The sequence below is a fragment of the Tyto alba genome, unplaced genomic scaffold (genome assembly GCF_018691265.1).
Source record: "Tyto alba isolate M040663 unplaced genomic scaffold, T.alba_DEE_v4.0 Super-Scaffold_27, whole genome shotgun sequence".
Classification (NCBI taxonomy): Eukaryota; Metazoa; Chordata; class Aves; order Strigiformes; family Tytonidae; genus Tyto; species Tyto alba.
This window is the reverse complement of record NW_024881301.1, coordinates 12,498,265-12,517,546: the sequence shown is the minus strand read 5'-3', so window position 1 is coordinate 12,517,546 and position 19,282 is coordinate 12,498,265. Positions and strand designations below refer to the sequence as shown.

Below are 19,282 nucleotides of genomic sequence, written 5' to 3'. Positions count from 1 at the left end.
TCTTTAAATTTGACAGCAGAGAAAAGTTTTTAAATACATTAAGCACTCAGACTTAATGCAAATAGGTGGCTGGTGGATAATAATAATAATAATACTGACAACAATAATAATAATCTCTCACTGTTTTCCCCAAGGGAAAATTTCAGTATGAGCTCCATGCCATATTGCATGTAAGAATACTCCATGAGATGGTCTTTATAAACCACTTCTTTTCCGCTAGTCACAGAGGAAGTTTCAGTTGAGACCTGCACGTTACCAATCAACTGTAAGACACAAATCTATAAGAAAATAAGCATCAGAGAACTACTTGTTTCCTTTCTGATTTACAATGCATGCTTACCTTCTTACTCCTGCATGTCTTTCCCATAACACACACAGCAAAAAGTTACACAATGCTTAAGGAAGTATTTCTCTGGTAGCCCTGTTTTACAGTTGATCTTAAAGGTTAGCTGACTGCTATTACAGCAAAGCACTAGGACACAAGACCGAACTTCTATGAGAGTATTAGTACATGGGTTAATTTCCAAGATACTGTATTTAACCTTGAACTCTGTAATGCATTTGCATTTAAAAAGCAAGGGATTTAGTATAAGGCAATATCCTAAACTACCTCTGTTCTTCTATATTTCCTATACCTTATTTCATCTGCAGAGGAAAAAAAAAATTAAGAAAAATATCCCTCTCTTCCAACAGGGATTTACTCCAGACTGGGAAACAGTGAATCAACTGTACAAAATTTCTGCTATAAATATTTGACAGTAGTGCTTCAGAATGTTTTGCTAAAATTAAACTTACGAAAATGACAGCTAAGGCTACATTTACATTAGCAAGAAGCACAGAATTATCAAGAATGGATCTGTACAGTGGAACAGCTGGTAACAAAAATTCAGATTTACACTAGTCACATTCAGCAGTTCTGCTCTGGACTAGTTCTAGTGCAGTCCCATGTACCAAACACACATTAAAGGTTGGAGCACATTCCTGAACACATCTCTTGGGCTGGAACAGGAGGAATCAAGCTCTGATGCCACTGCATAGAGCAAACTACAGTGAGAAGAGATAAGGATTGTCACTCTAAAGGTATATTCCTGATTCGAACTAAGGCACTGATGTAGATTTTCTCTCAGCGATCTCCTCCTTCTCCAAGACTTTGCCTCTTCCAATTTTATTTAGAAATGACTAGTATGATCTAGATCTCAAAGCTATTAAGAGTCTATTACAGGAAGAAAAAAAAAAAAGAAGTTGGTAGATAAGTGTAAGAGAGAGACATCTAAGAACAGCTGAACTGTAGGAAAGGCAGGCAAAAGCCAACATTACATACTGTGTTCAGGGAAAGACAGCTGGCCAACCCGTATGTACATACTAGCTAATTAAGAAGTATGTAGGTAGCTCCCGCCTAGCCGTGCCAAATGTTATGTGTATTTTGGTGGGAGTGTCAAAGGCAGTTGAGGTTAAGGCACTGGGAGAAGGGAATGGATATAGTAGAAAGGACCAAAATCCACAGAAAATTGGGCTTTTTGAATAATGTAAGGTGTAGAGTTTAAGCAAAAAGATATATACAAAAAGATATTAATTTAACTAACTTTAACACTCCTTGGGTTATTTTTTCTTCTTATCAGGAAAGTGCAAATGACTTCAGTATTTTATTCCACAATAAAAGCATCCCTCAGCAAACGACTTAGAGAAGCGATTTCTTTCCAAAAGAGTGGTTAAACTAGTTATTACTGGTGCTAAACGAAATGGTGTAATGAGAGATGTAGTAGCATTGTCTTTTTTTTTTTTTTTCTCTTCTTCTTACAGAACTCAGTCCTTTGGAACAGCTCCCAGTCAGACTGCAATGCCTGTGTTATCAGATCAACATCTACCTTTTCACCTACAGTGTCCAGTAAGAAAAAAGAGCTCCAGACAGAATGAGAGATTATTTGGGATATTTTGGTTAGAGGCTGGGGACATGCTAAGAGGCACAAGGCCACAAATTCAGGACTGTGGGGAAAGAGACCACCCAAGTACAATATGCAGTAGGAGGACTGTAAAGTCCAGTAGTGCAGAGCTGGGCTCTTCTGGCTTGGGAATTTAAACACCACATGCATGAAAGGAACATCTATATTTTTACCTGATATTTCCCACACAGAAGTATGCCTGTGAGAAGTAAAGCTTCAGTTTAGCTAAATGAGAGGATGTGACTGGGATGAGGAAGCAACTGAGAGAAAAACTTGAGAGGACAGGTAAGAAGGGATTGTGCTTGGGAGGAAAGCACAGGAGACTCCATGATCAACACACACGGATTTTTTTCCCCAGAACATGGAACACAAACCAAAATTCTTTAGTCTTGCCATTCCTGTGGCCCTGTAAAAAAGCACAAGCGTTCCTTCTCCTTTTAATTTTAATGGAGAATGACAAGTTTATTCCTGTGGTCAGTTTTCTATTACCTCCTTGGACAGACATAGTTGTAGAAACAGAGTCTTAAACACCGCTGATGTCTCATGAGAATGTCAAAATGATGGTAAAGGATGGGACGCTGCCCACAGCATGCACTTAGAAATCTCATTAGAACATTATACAAAATAATGTTCTGAAATTTCAAAATTTCAATGTGACTGTAACCACAAAAATCAAGGTCTTCATTGCAGAGGTCTACATAAACACAGCTATTCCATAATTATTGCAGCAGTTCATTTGACCTTTACAATGAAAGGGCTGTTAAAAGCTTCATTTGAGCAAAAATAGGTTCAGGTTTCTTGTGCACAGTCCTCCAAAAAGTGTTACATGGATCCCCAAAAGACTTCCTTCTCAATCATTTAGCAACCCAGGGTGCTGCTGGAGTCCAGCATTCATGTTACTGCTAAGTAGAATTACCAAAGAACTTAACTCCCAGGGTGTTAAAGTCAAAGCTGAGTAGGTACAGGATCTATATAGTAAAACATTTTTTCCAAAAGCATTAGACATGCAGCTATAATGGACTAAACATACACTGCAGCACAGCCCTACTGGCAAGCCTTCCTCCTGCTGCAGGTTAAAAGCATATTGTCTTTTACAAGTTTAAAGGAAAACACATTTTGCGTAAGAAAAGATGAAATAAGAGGCTATTTGTGTATGTCATACTATTTAAGACTAAATTTTTACCATCACCACTTCCTGTATGTGGTATGCACTAAAAAACCATCAAATACAATGAACAAAACAATTTACTAGGCACTTCTTGCCCTGCACTCCATGGTGTCTCATTGTACGTGCAATTCAGTTCTCTAGCAGTAACCAGCAAACAAATTACTAAATACTACTGGCTTTAAGTATCATACCAATTTAGTATGTTGGAGAGAACAGTGCGTGAGTGATATATGCAATGGATTTTACAGATGAAAGGTGACAAAAACATTTTTATTTGGAAAACACTCACAGGCTCTTTTTACACGATTGCGACAGTTCAGTCCAGGCAGATTCCAGTGTCAGAGTTATGATTAAAGAACTAAGCCCCAACACAGTCTCAAACTAACGGTGCCTAAGGCAACAGTCTGTTGCAATATTAAGTGCAAATACAGTACCCAGCATGGACATGAGTCACAAATTTGGAGATTTTACAGTATTTGGTGATAAAATATGACAAAACACTTTTGGTCCAAAAGTGAGGAATTATTTTTTATTACAATTTTCCTTTAAGATTTGCACAATACTTGTGATGACTTTGTGGCTAGAACATGTAATGCTGAGATCAGTTCTACTCCTTTCTTTGCTATACCTATTGTGCAACCTTAGTGCCTTACCCCTCCCCTGCAGCAACTCTCCCTACCAGATTTTAGATGATACACTAAAAATTGAAGAAAACAAAATGCCAGTCTAACAAACACACCTTTCAGAAATATATGACATGAGATAATTTGGATATGTGTATTTCAGAGACTCCTCAGATCCTAGTTAATGTATGGAATGGACTGTTAGACTCACTGTCCTATCAGAGAGTAATTCTACATTTTAATTTGAAATATTTAGATACTTGCAATCCAAGCATATAAAGATTGCACAAATCTTCCTGTAATAAGAAAAATAAAATATTTGAACCCCCTTTTATAAAGGTGTCCTTGAACAGTGAAACAGGAAGAGGTTATGACTACTCAACATCTCCAGAACAGCTTTTATAACATACTCTGAAGTACCTACTCATTGCATGCCAGTCTACACTACACAGGGCTAGGATGAAGTCCCTAAAAAACAGCTGACACTCAGGCAGCGAGAAAGATTTTCCAATACTTCAGCTGGAATTCACCACTACTTCCTACCAAAATAAAGAATGTACCTCATAGTCTAGGAATTTCTACTAGGAAGAGCAAAAACCGAGAAGACATACAAGTCTTTCTTAAGCAGAAAGCAAACAAGACTCTTTGCAGGGGTCTTGTTGCATTTGCCTACATAAAACCTTGGGCTCCTACTCAGAACACCTTCAAATCCCTATTTTAAGAGCCTGAGTTTACCTGAGCTTGGTTTCAAGTGTCAAGTTCCACAGATTTCACAATATAATAGTAGCACCTAGACTCATCAACCTCTTTCTAACAAATAAGAGAGCATGACTGAATCTGTAGTTTTCTGACTGAGCTTTAGTACAGTTTGATTTTTTTTTGTTTCGTTGGGGTTTTTTTTGTTGTTTTTTTAAACACGTGCTTGCCAAAGAACACAGGAACTTCATTGCTCACAGAGTTAAAAAACGGTTGAGATTAAGGAACATTTGGAGGTCATCTAAGTTCCTCAGTTATGTAGTCAGCTGGGCATTTTCAGCTGTCCTTTTACCTTACATAGACCAGGATGAGCTTGTTACTTGAGCAGGAAAAAAGTGGTAAAAGAAACCATGAAAAATACAAACCTTACTATTCTTGACTAACTGAATACACCTATAAATCATGCAGTGGTGTTTTACAAGCAGCATGCTGTGGAATAAGAAAAATCTTTGGCTGAAAAATTTACAAAATCTTATTCACTGATTGAAAATACCACACCTCAATATGCATTTGAGATTTATTGCATCGATTGACCTGAATTTTAAAGGTACTACTGGTTTATAAATTACAGAGAGATCATGCTTCAATAACAGCTGTATCTGAGCAAGAGATGGCTCCTCTTTCATGTCACAGCTCATCATTAGAAATATACCTGCACTTTCTTCTGAAATGTTTTCTTGCAACTACACTTACAATAAATGTCAACCAAGTAAGGACTGAAACTCTTATTGGAGTAGTGTCGGACATCTCCCACCTCACACACTTTTAACTAAAACTCCAATGTCTACCTGTCAGTATGAAACCAACACACTAGCACTGATTTGCTTCTGAAAGTAAAAACGAAACAAGACAAAACAAATCACATTTTTAGGGTGTCTTACAACTCTGGGTTTATTTATACTTCCTTGGACATGATCAAGCAATATATTCATTTGCTGAAGATTCCTTTTAAGCTATTTTAGTCCTTGATGCTCCTGCTGAAATGCTTATGCAGCAGTCAAGGCAAAAGTGGACTTCAACTTTCTGTGATCATTCTTAATACTGGCAAAGGTAAATTCTCATAGCAACTGAAGAAACTTGCTTCTGTTGCTGTGTGAAAATATTTGGCAATCTGGTGAAGTTCTGAGGAACCACTGACCAGAAACACACACAGCAAGTGGCTTCTGCTACTTCAGCTTGCCTAGATTTCTACCTTCTTAAAGAGAAGGAAATGCCTATAATGCCTTTTTTGTTTTGTTTTGTTTTATTTTTAGATTTTAAAACACATCTCAAAAAAAAGGAGGACCTATCCTGGACAACACCACAGAACTTACTATCCATAAATCAAAACTGGGAATAATAAGGGTTAGGCTCCCCCTCCCTTCAAAGACATTAACTTATTTTTACAATATTGCTGGAAGATGAGAATGCATTATTCCCTTAATTTTACAGATGGCAACTTAAGTTCACAGAAATAATGAAGTCAGGAGCTTGACCAATTTGCTATTCCCATAACACATTACAGACTAGTTTTGAAATTATTTCACATTAAAAAGCACTTTATACTTGGTTAGATCACAGCTACTAGTGACTTCAGTTTCAACTTCTGCAAGCAACTCTTCTTTCCTACCACTGCTGAAGCAAAAAGGTAAACCAGTCCCAAAGCAGTTATCCACAAGTGAGGAAAATGCTTGGCAAATACTCATAAAAAGCCTGTATCTTACATGAATTCCAAAACAGACTGAAAAATTGGTAATTTTCAGGATCAGTACTCAACTATGTTCAACATGGAACCCTCTTTTCTCTTCCAGCAACCTCCTCCTAAATTAGGGAACTTATTCCAACTTCTTCAACAGGACTCCTCTTGGAGCAGTGTCCTGGACTGCACAATTGCAATTTATCCCCAGAGATCCATCCAGTTCATTATTTAAAGTGGCATCCCAATGCAAAACCATCAGCTCATGATCCCATTCTGCTACCTGCAGAAAGGCAAATGAGCAGTGCTACTCTAATATATGGCAGACAGCATTTCTGACACAGAACATAAAGATTAGTGACACTGTAGTATACAGCAAGAAGGCATGCAAATACAGACAAGAAGAACTCACTTCACTTCTTTTCTAACACACTCCCATTTCCTTCCTTTACCTCCTCTAAAGTTTCCAGTCTCAAACAGATACTGAGATCCTCCCACTGCAAATATCACTCCGAATATCAAAATTATTAAAAAATCAAAGCAGTTTGTTGGTATCAGACTTTTAAATTCATACAGAATTAATTAATGCTTATGTCTTGCCAAGGCACTGAAAAAATCATAAAAACTATCATTTTGTCAAAATACCATTGAAGATGCTTTGCCAAACAATCTAGTCTTGCTTAGCATGTAAGCGATAAAAATTATTAACAGGACACGACAGAGGAAAAGAAACAAAAGCATCCCAGCTATCTATAAATGACCTTTAATGTTCTTCCACATAGATAACTGGACATGGAAGAACTAAAGAAAATGAGTATGCTAGGTTCTACGTCAAGACCTCACAGTAGTATACTAAAATCCAAGTATCCAAACAAGTGTCATTTTCAAAGGACAGGACAGTCTCAAAAAATCCATTAGATTTATGGACCCAAAACCTGGGTGAACCCATCTGCATCAAGCCCCATACAAAAAAAGACACCAAGAGATTGCCTCCAAAGACCCAGTAAGGTGCTGAGAAAAGGTATGAAACAAAAGAAGTAGGGAGGGGTTGAATTCTTTCCCAGTGGACTCTTGAACATCTCCTAGGACAGTGAATTTCCTGATTTAAAAAAAAAAAAAAAAAAAGCTGCTACGGGAATTAGTCACCACTATCTATTTTCTCATATATTCCCTCTTTAAACTCAATAGAAGTGCTGCATACCTAGCATTTAAATTAATATTTTATGACAAAACTAATTTTAATTTTAAACAGCTTAAATTACCAAAGCTGAAAGTTTGTGCAACTTACATAACATAAAGCAGATGCCATTTTTATCAAAGAATAGTTAAGAATTATTTAAAAGCAGAAAACCCTCCCTGATTCTGTGAGACTTGTGTTGAAGCTTCTTTTTATGTGTATAGGTACAACAAACCTTTAAGAATAGGGTTATCTCCTGGCATTAGCGACAGAGACAAACAGAAAGCACTGCCTCTCCCCAGACTGATAAACCTGCCTCCCAGAAGTCAGACACTGACTCCCATTTCAGTGTGGCAGGAATGGCTCCCTCAGAGTGACAAGGGACATCATTCCTTCTGAACCACAGTTATTATTTCTACAGCATTCCTCCATGTGGGCCAGTAAGGAACTGCAACCAGTGCCAGAATTCAAGATGAATCTGAAGGGTCTTTGTCAGAATCGTCTTATTCTCAAGTGCCTTTCTCTACTCTCAGATTAACACTTTGTCTTTTCATGGAAGATATTAGCATTATTGCTTTTACATATGGCTGGCTGTTCAAGGAAGCAAAGAAACAAACAGAATAATGACGGTACAAATACAACTGGTTGAATAAATAATTGTTTTTCTCCTTGAAAGGAATTCTGCAAGATCAAAAAGTTCCTTTTCAGATTTTATCAATATTTAAATGATAATTTCTGAAGAAATGTTCTTATTAATATGTATTCTTTAGTTACTTTTCATATTTCTCCTTCAGCAGTAGAAAATAAGGTCGTTTTACTTTCAGTTTCTCACTCACGAGCTTACTCACAAGTTGCAGGCACTGGAAGAGACTTTCTTCAAGAAAGTCCTATTACAAACAATGTAGAGAAGACATATATATTTGTCTTTTCTCTCCTAAAAAAAAATAAATATCAGAAACTGCATTTTTAGTAAGGGAAATAAAGTGCAAAGAAGTCTTATTTATGAAACCAGCTAATTAGCCATTTAAATTAAAAAAAAAAAAAAAAACAAAACCAAAACAAAACCAAAAACAAAAAAACACAAAAACTTCATTAAGAATCTGTATAGCAGAACTTAGTAGACTGCACCATAGCTATACAAGACTACCACACACAGGCAGTACAAGAAGAATGCATCCTTTGATTATTAAAAATTAAATTAGTCAGGAAAAACACATTATATACAACAGTTAGAATAAAGTTCTATTCCAGATTTGAAAGAAAAAAAGTTTCACAGTTTTACATTTATCAAGCCTTCAGCAACAGGTTCAGCAAGGAATCCCAATAGACTAAAATTTTAACTTAACATTTTACTCACACTATTGAGGTGAATTCCACTGGTCATGACTATAAGCAATCTGCTCTAGCTGACCCTGCTCTGAGCAGTGGGTGGACTAGATGACCTCCAAAGTTGCCTTCTGATCTCAACTAGTCTATGATTTTGTTTCACAAATTAGAAATACGGATGTTCTTTACCCCAGCAGCATCATGTCTACTGGCAGTTCTCTCCTGCTAATACATCCAGCATATGACAAGGTTTAAGTCTTCCATATTCTCCAGAAACTTATGCTATGTAGTCAGGACAGCATTTATTCCAACAAAGACTTACACAGGTGGCTAGAAGAACCTGTGTAGCTTGAAAGTACTGATGTCATATTGAAGTTAAATCATACAGTTAAGACAACTGTGTAGAATACAAATATCATATTCCTACTGAGGGACATACCTAGCTGTTGAAATAAACATTTACACGGAAAAAACAATCTCACCTCTTTACTCTGAGAATCAGGCATCCATAAGCCTCCAGAGTGCCTGAAGGGATCTCCCTTTATTCTGGTTAGCCTCTCAAAACAAAGGAGAGTCTTGATCATTATAAAGAGGAAAGCTATTCTGGGAAAGAAAATAGAGTTATGCTTGCCCAAGAACGCTGGCTCTCTGGAGCCAAAGACACTTATTGCAAAATTCATTAGTCCTCCCTTTTAATATACAAGTCTAAAAACTTGCATATTCACAGGTGCTTCCTCTTGAGTCTTTTTTAGGATGAGCTATGGGTTCAAAGGAAGCACCTGCACAGATGTTTAGCATAACGTGATACTCCCTTCAAGCTAAATGGAGAAGTGGAGCTGTAAACTTCATTTTTTGATCTAGTGGTTATTCCTTAAAGATGTAGCTAAAGCCTATTCCATTAGCACAGTGCCTACCAAAGAAAAACTTGAAAGCCTTTCTATCAGTATTTGCCAAGCTTAAGATAGGCGAGCTTATTGCCAATGAAGTTTAAATTCCTTCTACAGGAATCTACATTGCCTCTGAAAACCTTCTAAAGATCTGTAAGAAAGAGATTTCAAATCTACTCTATGTAATAATGCTAGAACCTCGGCAATTTATATTTAAATCTTCAAAAGCAAATGATAATTTGCTAACCTAAACCAAAGAAAACCCGCAACTTATCCACAGCACTACCAGAAGGAACATAACCTAAAAACATACAAAGGCCCTTCATGGGCTAAAAGCAGATGAACTGCCAACACCCACTCACAGTCCTTCAGCTTTAGCAGGGTTCAGCATGGGTAAAACAGTGTGCTTGAGTGCTACCGTTTCTGAGCGAGACCTAAAGGAGCAGATGCAGGGAAAAATAGCAAGCTTCTGACTAGGCTTACTTACAGATCCCCAACTGGCTTACAGAGGTTTTTGTCCTGGCTAAATTGTGAAGACACACAAAATATTCAACAGTCTTTATTGCCACCTCTTGGCCATCACCACATATCACAAAAGTAACAGAACAAGATCATATATGCCAGTTCCGTTATGGAAGTGATTTTTCTTTGAGGGAAAAGATACAGTAAGGGAACAGATGGAATGGGAACAGAGAATAACCAGAATACGGTTTGCATACAAGTATAACTATTTAAAGCTGTAAAACTAAAGTGAGTACTCCCATTAACGTTCATCAATATTTTACTATGTCATCTGGACAATTGAAAGGATTGGAAAACAAAGAACCAGCTATTTTCAAGACAAAAGAGAGCATTTTTTACTTCTTAAAAAAAGGTAATCTGGTTGTCAAGACACCTGTCCCTTCTTGAAGTCAGAAGACAAATGGATTATCATTACCCACACTAGAAAGAGAATATCACTAAATGAACTCTATTTTCCCCTTTATCATTGAACTAGTAGTAAGAGCCCAGATTAGTAGGCTGCTGAACAGTGGAGAGAACCACAGAAAATTTATTTCTCTCAGCTTGCATTCTTTGTTGCACACAATCTTGAAGCAAACATAAACAAGAGGAAGATATTTCCACAAACTGCCTAAGGAAGCTATCTATCTATCAGAGCTTAAAAGGTTTGCAAAGCCAGACACCTATTAAGTAGGACTTATACAAAAGGCTTTGAAAGAGAAGGGAAACGTCTTCACGTAAGTAAGTTCATTTCTGCTGTCATCAAGCAATGGAACTTTCTAAGATTTCTACAGCAATACTCCTGGACTTGCAAAGCATTACCGGGTTTCTGTTGCATGTAATACATTCTGAAGCTCAGAGAGGGGAAAAAAGTGTTTTCTACCTCTGATGCTTTCCAGCCTCATGAATGCAAGACATAGGAGAAGAAGTCATTCCAATACTCTCCATTTCCATCAAGTACTGGCAACTAGAAAGTATACGACAGAAGCAGGGAAGAAAATATCTCAAATCTTCCCCCTCATCTTGCATTTTTACTTTTTGCCACTAATATAACTCATAATTCAGTCTCTAACATTGCTAATGGCTTTTCCTAGAATAGATCAGTGTGAAACCAATCCTCTTGTGACATTATCACTACCTAGGGCACTGTGAGTACCAGCCATGAAACTGAGGAAGAGTTTATTCATTTGTTGCTTGCTGAAGATAAAAGCAGTTGCAGCAGATAAGGACACTTTGTAAGATCCAAGGAGATAACCCAAAATAAACCAAGGCAAAGTCGTACACTCAAGGGCTTCAAGTCTGTCTTTAAATTAATCTTTAGATTTTAGGCAAGGTGGCAACAAAGGTTCTCAACTGCATAGTTAAGATACAAAGAATGGCTCCATAAGCTTATGGAGAAACTTTCTAAGACTTCCGTATGTTCTGGAATAATCATAAACTGGTAAGAAAAAAACTAAAGATGTTAGCAGGGCTCTGACTTCTGTTATTCTGTTAATAAAACTATTCAGTGTCATAACACAAAATGCAAGATAGAGTTTGTGCTAATATTTATTTCATACCATCTGTCACTAGAGTCTAAGTAGAGTCTAATGATGTAGTTGAAAAAAAATATAGTCTGATTCAGAGACTAAATGACCAATCAACATTTATACTACTCATGTGCAAGAGAACATGGAAAAGAAGAAATACCAAACATTCATGCCCAGTCCACCTCTTCCTAAGATAAGATCCAAAAAATGTCAAAAGTAAGTTGTTCCAAGTGTGCGTATTAACGTGTGGTAGCAGGTTAATCATTACATTTTTTGTGATCAATAGTTTTTTTCCAATTTTAAAGAGGACCAACTGCTCTAATCTTCCAGATGATTTCATCAGTCTAAAATCATCTAAACATAGTAAATTAGTTCAATGAACAGAATTTGTTTTCATATAGCCATATGCCCAATATTGAGGAAGTTCTAGCTTGGCCATTTCTATGTGCTGGTACTTCCACTAAAAGTATACGCAGGACTTATTTTAACTACTCAAGTTAAAGCTGCAACAGTTTATGGGTTTTGTAACAGTTTAAACAGACACCTAATGGTGCAAAGCAGCTGTTGTTTGAGACTATGATTGATGAACTCTAATTTAATAATCAGGTATTCAATTTTCAGTATATGCTTTTAATCCTATGGCAAGTGGTAACAGTAGTAGTATCCCCTGCAACTAATGCCAAAAAAACATTGAAGCTTCATACAAGCACTCATTCAGCCTGCTTATTAAAAGACCTTTTCCGCAAAGAAGTTACCTATTGTGCAAGCCTGCTGGAAGAAACTGTAAATGAACTTAAGTTTGTTGCACAGAGCTTGCTTTCTTACACAACATCTGTCCTGAACTTTGCTGTCTGTAGTATTCAGAGTTCAAAAATAATTTTGAATAATCCTCTTGGTGGAAGAAGAACACAAAAAGAGATGGTAATGGAAAAGCAGAAATCGTTGTATCTGAAAGATTGAGCTGTCATCTTTGTGAAAGAACCAAAGGCTCTCTGATCAGCTGTCTGCACTCAGCGATTACTAGAGAAAAGCCAGGAAATCAGAAAAGACACTTATATACCATACACCAGAAAACCTGACATCCCCACAAGAATGCCACCATAGTCCTCTGGGTGCTGAGAAAAACACTGGCACTCCTTGACATTGTAGCTTACAAGACATACACAGGAAAGCAGAAGGGGGGGGAAGGGAAGGAGGAAAGATAGATGGTTAATGCGTTTACCATTACCTTTGCAATTAAGTATTCTGCTATACCTCAAAACGCTGCAATTTTATTTGAACAGACAGTTTCTCAAGCTTGTACAGAAACTACTGAATTCACACAGGTAGAGATTAAGGTCCCCAGCTGATCAACACGTCACAAGGTTAGCAGAGAGTCTGAGTTTCCATCTAAAGAATGAAGAAAAGCATGTGACACCCAACATCTGCACAAGCCTCAAATACAGGTGAAATGCCTCAACATCTCACATCATTTTGAAGATCCATTATGCCAGGGTTGTACCCACTGAACTATACAGCAAACAACTGCAGTGGAAGAAGGAAAGAAAGCACAGAATGCTTAGCTCTTTGCAGCTGCACAGCATCTGTGAGTAGCTCACCATGTCCCTACCTAGAGTAACTAAGATGTGAGGATAACCAAGCTGCCATCAACTTGCCTACTGAAAACCACACAAACCCGTGCTGCTTCAAAACTAGAGAGGAAGTGCCCCCCACCTTTAAATCATAAGCTGTCAATTACAGTGAATTATTTTAATAAAAGGTAATGATTTCTTATAGACATGATGATCTCACCCTTTCCTAGCGTTCCAAGATTAAACAGTTTTTTCCTGGAACATAAGTACATTTGGACCATTCCACATCTGTCTGATAGCTTTTTGTTCCTACAAGCACCACAACTTACTCACTTGTCTTCATTAAAGACCTGTTTTATCCCATAAACTACCTTGTAGTTCAGAACTATAAAATTCAGATTTTCTTCCACATCATATGGCCAGCAGAAGAAAGGCAGAGAACACAGTGACACTGCGCAGGCAACGTCCACATGACCTCTAGCTGATAATACTGATGTCAAACTGCTCATTTTATTTGGAAGTTTAAAATAAAATTAAAAAAAAAAAAAAAGGCAAAACAACTTTAATTTCTTATCAGCTACCCAGTCCTTAGGGAAAAAAAAAAAAAAAGAAAAAAAAAAAAAAAAAAAGAGCGAATATCGGCAATGGTACCTAGAGAGTCAGGCTTAGGACTAGCGCGAAGAATTGTGCAACTGAGCCTGGCATTCTCTCATTTCTTGTCCTTCCTTTGTTGCCTGGTGTCACCTGTGCTCTGCGAGTGACTGTGCTCCCCCTCGGCGGCGGCTGCCTGGCACTGGCACCGGCACTGGCACGGGTATTGGCACCGGCACCGGCACGGGCACTGGCACGGGCACTGGCGCGGGCACGGGCACACCGCGCAGCCCAGCGCATTATTCTGCACAGCGGCCGGCCGGGCCGGGCCCCCTTTCAGCATTTAACGGCAGACGCCAGAAACGCCCGCCCCGGGTCTCGGTCTCACAAGGGCAGGCACCCCGGCGTGGCGGCACAGCCGACATCGGCGGAGCAACTCCCGAGGCTGCAGGGAGCTGCCGAAATTCCCGAAACGGAGGCGGGGCGGCGGGCTGTGTGTGTGTGTGTGTGTGTGGTGTGTGTGTGTGTGTACACCGCCATGCCGCGCTCGGCACCCGCGCCCCGGCCCGCCGTGCAGCCCCCGCCGCCTCCCTCCCCACAGCCCCCGGCCCCGCTTCCCGCGGGAACCGCCGTTCCCCACCCCACCCCCCCCCCCCCCCCGGCCCGGCCGGCGGGGCAGGGGCTGCACTCGGCGGGCGAGAGGCGCGGCCGCCAGACGGTGACAGCGGCGGCCATGGCTCCCGCCGCGGCGCTGACAGGCTGACAGCGGAGCGCCGTTGCCCGCCACCGCCGCCGCCGTGCCCCCGGCGCAGGGCAGCGCGGAGACGGCCCCGCCGGGCTGGGCGGGGGATGCGCGGCGCCCGCTGCCCGGGAGGGCAGGACAGCGGTTACACACACACTTCCCCCCCCTCCCCCCCCCCCCCCCCCAGAGGCGGGCACCGGGTGAAGGCTCTCCCCGGACGCCCCGCTGCCCGCCGTTCGGAGACAGGGGGGCGGCACCCCGCGGGCGCGGGCACCGAGGCGACGGGTGGGATCTGGGGGTCCCCGCCGCACACCGGGGAGGGGTGGGGAGGTGCGCTCCGGTCCTTACCTTCTCCCGGGAGCCGGCGGCGGGACGCGTCCTCCTCCTCCTCCCGTTCCTCCCGCTGCTTCCCCCCTGCCCTCTCCGTAGCGGCGCGGCCGCGGGGATCGGACCGGGGAGCGGGTGCCGCCCACCGCCACCGGCGTTGCCCAGGGGCTCGGCTCAGCTGCGGCCGCCGGGGCTGTCGGGTTTGAAAACACCCGTTCCCCCGCCCGCCCTTCCCTCCCTCCCCCTCGCCCTGCGCCGCCGCGGCCGCTCCCCTCCCCCTTCCGCCTCCCCCACCCCCCCTCCCTTTCCCCAACGTCGCTGCGGGAGCAGAGCGCGGCGACGCTCCCATTGGCCGCGCCCCGCCCACGTGGGCAGGGGAGGCGGGCGGGCGGGCGCCGCCGCGGACGTTGCAGCGCTCGGGCGGCGCTGAGGAGGGGAGAGGGGGCAGGAGGCGGGGGGGGGTTAGCGCCGCCGCCCCGAGGGAGCCGGGCAGCCTCGTCGCGGCGCGCACGCAGGCGGCGCGGGGGGGACCGGGGCGCGCAGGGTGGCAGGGGTGGCGGGCGTTTGGGGAAGAGGGTGGCGACGGGAAGACACGAGCAGTGCGCAGGCGCCAGGGCGGCCGCGCTCGCCTTGGTCCGCGGCCGCTGGAACTTTCTGGAAATGGCGGCGGCGCGTCTGGTCGCGGGGCAGGGGTGGAGGCGAGGGGGACGAAAGCCTTCCAGTCTCCGCGGGGCGGGAGCCGACCCTGAGCCACCGGCGCGACCCCCACCCACCGACACCCCCCTCCTGCTGCTGCCGCGCCCATGGCAGCCGCTCCCCCCCCGGGGAGGGGTTTTCCGGCGGCGATGGCGCAGTGAGTTTTAACAAGCGGCGCAGTGCGCATGCGCGGTGGGCCCAGCCCGGTGGCGGCCGCGCATCCAAATGAGGCGGGCGCGGCGGTGGCCGGGGAGGGGCCGCCTGGCGTACGCGTTCGCACGGGCGCCGCGAGGAGCACGGCAGGCTGCGGTTAAACAGGCCCACAGCTTTTGGGAGAGTAGCCCGTGGACGCAGGTGTGTGTGGCGCGGTGCCAGAGAGTCCGGGCGTTCTTGGGGGCACCCGTGTGGAGAGGCGGTGGGAGGACGAGCCTGCCGCGCCCCGCGGCCTGGTCGGTGGTTCCTCCCGCCGCAGAGCCCCCGGCCGCCGCTCCCTTCCGGCGCTTCGCATCCCGGCGGGTGCAGGCGACGGGCTGCAGGACTTTCTGGGGGTTGTGGGGTCGGGAAGGTGCGGTCCCCGCCTTGCTAGCGGGCACAACCTGCCGTTTGACGTGTGGGCCCCCATCCAGGTTTCAAAACAAAGCAACCCAGGATTTTTTTAGGTGTGTTGCTTGCGACGAAAAGCCACAAGCCATATAAAGGCATCAAAAGGGGTGACAGAAGTAGACTGATTATTAGTCCTAATTGCAGCCTTAAAAATGGGTCATTCATCTGTGCTTGTGAAAGGTTTTACATATGCTTATTAAAATAGTATTATATGGTAAGACTTAAAGAATCTGTGTGGTTCTGTACTCCTGTTCTTGAATAATATGCTCCAGCTTGCTTCTGAAACATGCTGAGGATAGGTGGGCGGTCAGGTATGGTATTTTGAGAAGGTAGCTAAACAAAGCCCTTCTATACAATGTGGTCTTAATTGCCATGCTCGACCTGCTACTGGATTACTTTCATCTGTTACTGTGTAGGAAGTGAGAATTCCTTAATATTTACTGTGTGAGTCAGGTGATATTTTCATAAGTAAAAGATTACTTTGATTAAGGCCATCTAATTGTGTGGACTTCCCCTATATTCTGATCTCCACCCATCATGTTGCAGCACGGGTAGAGAATGGTATCACAAATCTTAAATACTCCTGAGCTGCACAACAGCTTATTGCTTAGGCAAACTTCTTTCACTTGCTTTCAAAATCTTACTGTATGAATGCTGGTACAGATCACTTGTGTTGTAAAGCAACTGCCTTCATTTTCATTTGAACCTGTTGGTGTACCGTGAGTGCCGTCGGCTGACCAGGAGCAGGTACGCCAGCCCCCCTGCCTGCGTACAAAAGGAGCTGCATTCACTTCATGTTCTTTCATGTCAGGTTGATTAGAGACTCCCATCACTTGAGGTGGCAAGCAGATTGAAGAGTAAACAGGCTACAGACTGTCAGCTTCAGTGGAGTAAGAACTATTTCCCAAGGCAGAGTATTTTTTAATTCTCGCAATAGTACATAGGGGTGATACTCATGATTGACCCTATAAAACATGACGGGCGAGGTGTAGCGCAGCAGTGTCACACAGCATTCTGATCCTGCTGCACCAGCACGAGTGGCGTGCGCTTCCAGGATTTCAGTGTGTGTTGGCAGATGTTCACAGCCAGCAGCTGAGAGAACAGGGAAGGAGTCTCATGAGCAACACCACCCGCAGCAGATGTTAAGATTTGGTAATAACATCTATTAGCAGCTAAAAAATATGGTTCCTTTAGCCTTTTATAAGAACTACTGTTTGGACTAATGCAAACCATCAGTCAGTTAATTGCTACCCCTACATTAGTTTCTTTCCCTTGTCTCCAGAAATCCCTCACCTGTACATGTAGCACAGCTGCAAAGTACCTTTGTGGTTGTGCTGTGTTGGTAATCTCTTGATCTGCCCTCCCCAGGGAAACCCCTTGTGTTTCCAGCTGTGTGAACTGTGGGTCTTGAGACAAACACACACAGTATCTGGTTGAACCGTGTCATTGCTGAAGTCAATCTAGTAATTGAATGACTGAAAATCTCAGACTGCAGTACAACGATTTAAAATAAGAACTTAAAGAACTTGCAAAATGTCACAGTGGGGAAGGCACACACAGGAGCCTCTGGTAGGTAACAGTAGGTCAGCTGGTGAGCCCAGCTAGCGAACTGCACAGCTGGAACTGAGTTTTAATCCTCTATCCTATTGAATGACAGAACGTGGTTCCAGGTAACATTTTTCTAGCAGTGTGAAGAGGTCACGGAAATCCTTTCTGTTACCCAACATCAAACACATCATTAGATATCTAGTGGAGTTTCCTTTTACTCCAAACTTTCTTCCATCTTTACCAAAGGAATGAAAAACCACCACCCACTCTCAGTCCCATGGATTCTTTGTGTGTCTTCAGCTTCCATGTTCTAAATCTCATTTCCTTTCCAAAGACCCTACCTCCTTTTCTTAAAATCTTCTCTAGGTAGTCTTTTTTCCTCTCCAGTTAAAGGGCTTTTTTTTTTTTTTCTTTTAGAGAATTAGAATAGCACACATTCTTTCACAATTCCCTTGTCCAGGAAGAGGGACAAACAAGACCATCAAAACCACAGGTTCTGTTACTGCTACATTACCAGTTTAAGGAGTGTGTTGACTGTTGCTGTGGGTAACTCATTTTTCATTTAACTCGCCACCCAGTACTCTTATAGTCCAAGATACTAAATGGTAGATCAAAATTACAGAATTGTGTTTAATTATTTGACAGGTTGGTGTCAGCTGCCCCAGAATTACCCTCTGCTATTGAGGGTTGAGAATAACAGAAATTGTCCTGTCAATATTTGTTAGTTAAATATTCACTACTACTAGTAAAAGCAAGCACGGGGTATTATCTACAGCTATTCAAGAATAAAGAGAGACCTTGATACATTAATTGTTACACTATTCTGGAACTCTTCCATAATGATCACCTTGTTAATCCTCAGCAGAGTCCTGCGTGCATTGTTATTGTGAAAATAATTTTGTATATTGTAAACAACTACATGTAACAAATATGGCAGAATATGTATTTCTAGCTGAGGTGTTTGAAGTCTGTAATGTTCAAATTTCAACAAAACCCAAAATAACACAAGATGTGATTTTTTTTTAATCATTTATCTTAACACAATGATTGCCAAACTTTTTTGATATAGAAACTGGTGCTATAAATCCTTACGTAACTGATGAACGAAGTGGTTAAGATGAGAGAGGAGTAATGGTTATTTGCCTATTTCTCTTCAAACATTTCACAGTCCTATAGCTGCCTTGCAATAAACAGTGGTGTTTCAGATTTGTGCCACGCAATTAGGATAATGTAAATTATCCTTTTTGGTCAAGTAATTAGCAGACTGTTACATGTTGCATCAAAATGACTGACATACTTGTCATCACTAACATGATCTCCAACAAATGGGAAACTGTTGAGGTCCACGTTCTGCTCATGAGACAGACATCAAGATTTTCATGTACAGATGGAATGAATAGGGGAGAAAAGTGGAACAAGGCACCAAATGGGAGGAGTCTGGCATTTCAGAGCTTTGTTTTTGTATACTTAAAGTTTCAAACTTGGCAGGTCTAAAACTATGTTTCCCTTCAACACAATTATGCAATCCCCTCAATTTCAGTTACGTACAAAAACATGAATAATTACAGTACGTGGTAGTTCCATAATGCATGCAAAATCTTCATTTGTATTCAACATATACT

The 19,282-nt window shown here is 42.2% G+C and overlaps 1 protein-coding gene across 2 annotated transcripts in view; it reads right to left on the bottom strand.

The window, feature by feature from the left end:
- Window positions 1-15,029, bottom strand: part of ANKRD12 (ankyrin repeat domain 12) — a 66,635-nt gene extending 51,606 nt beyond the window's left edge. Inside the window, exons 1-2 of one of the 2 annotated variants that reach the window (XM_042797884.1) lie at window positions 14,835-15,029; window positions 12,811-12,971 (exon numbers count right to left, since the gene is read on the bottom strand). The gene's annotated coding sequence lies outside the window, so the exon portion shown is untranslated. The remainder of the gene's footprint in view (window positions 1-12,810; window positions 12,972-14,834) is intronic. The other variant, XM_042797883.1, reaches the window with a different exon arrangement.
- Window positions 15,030-19,282: the final 4,253 nt, after the last annotated feature.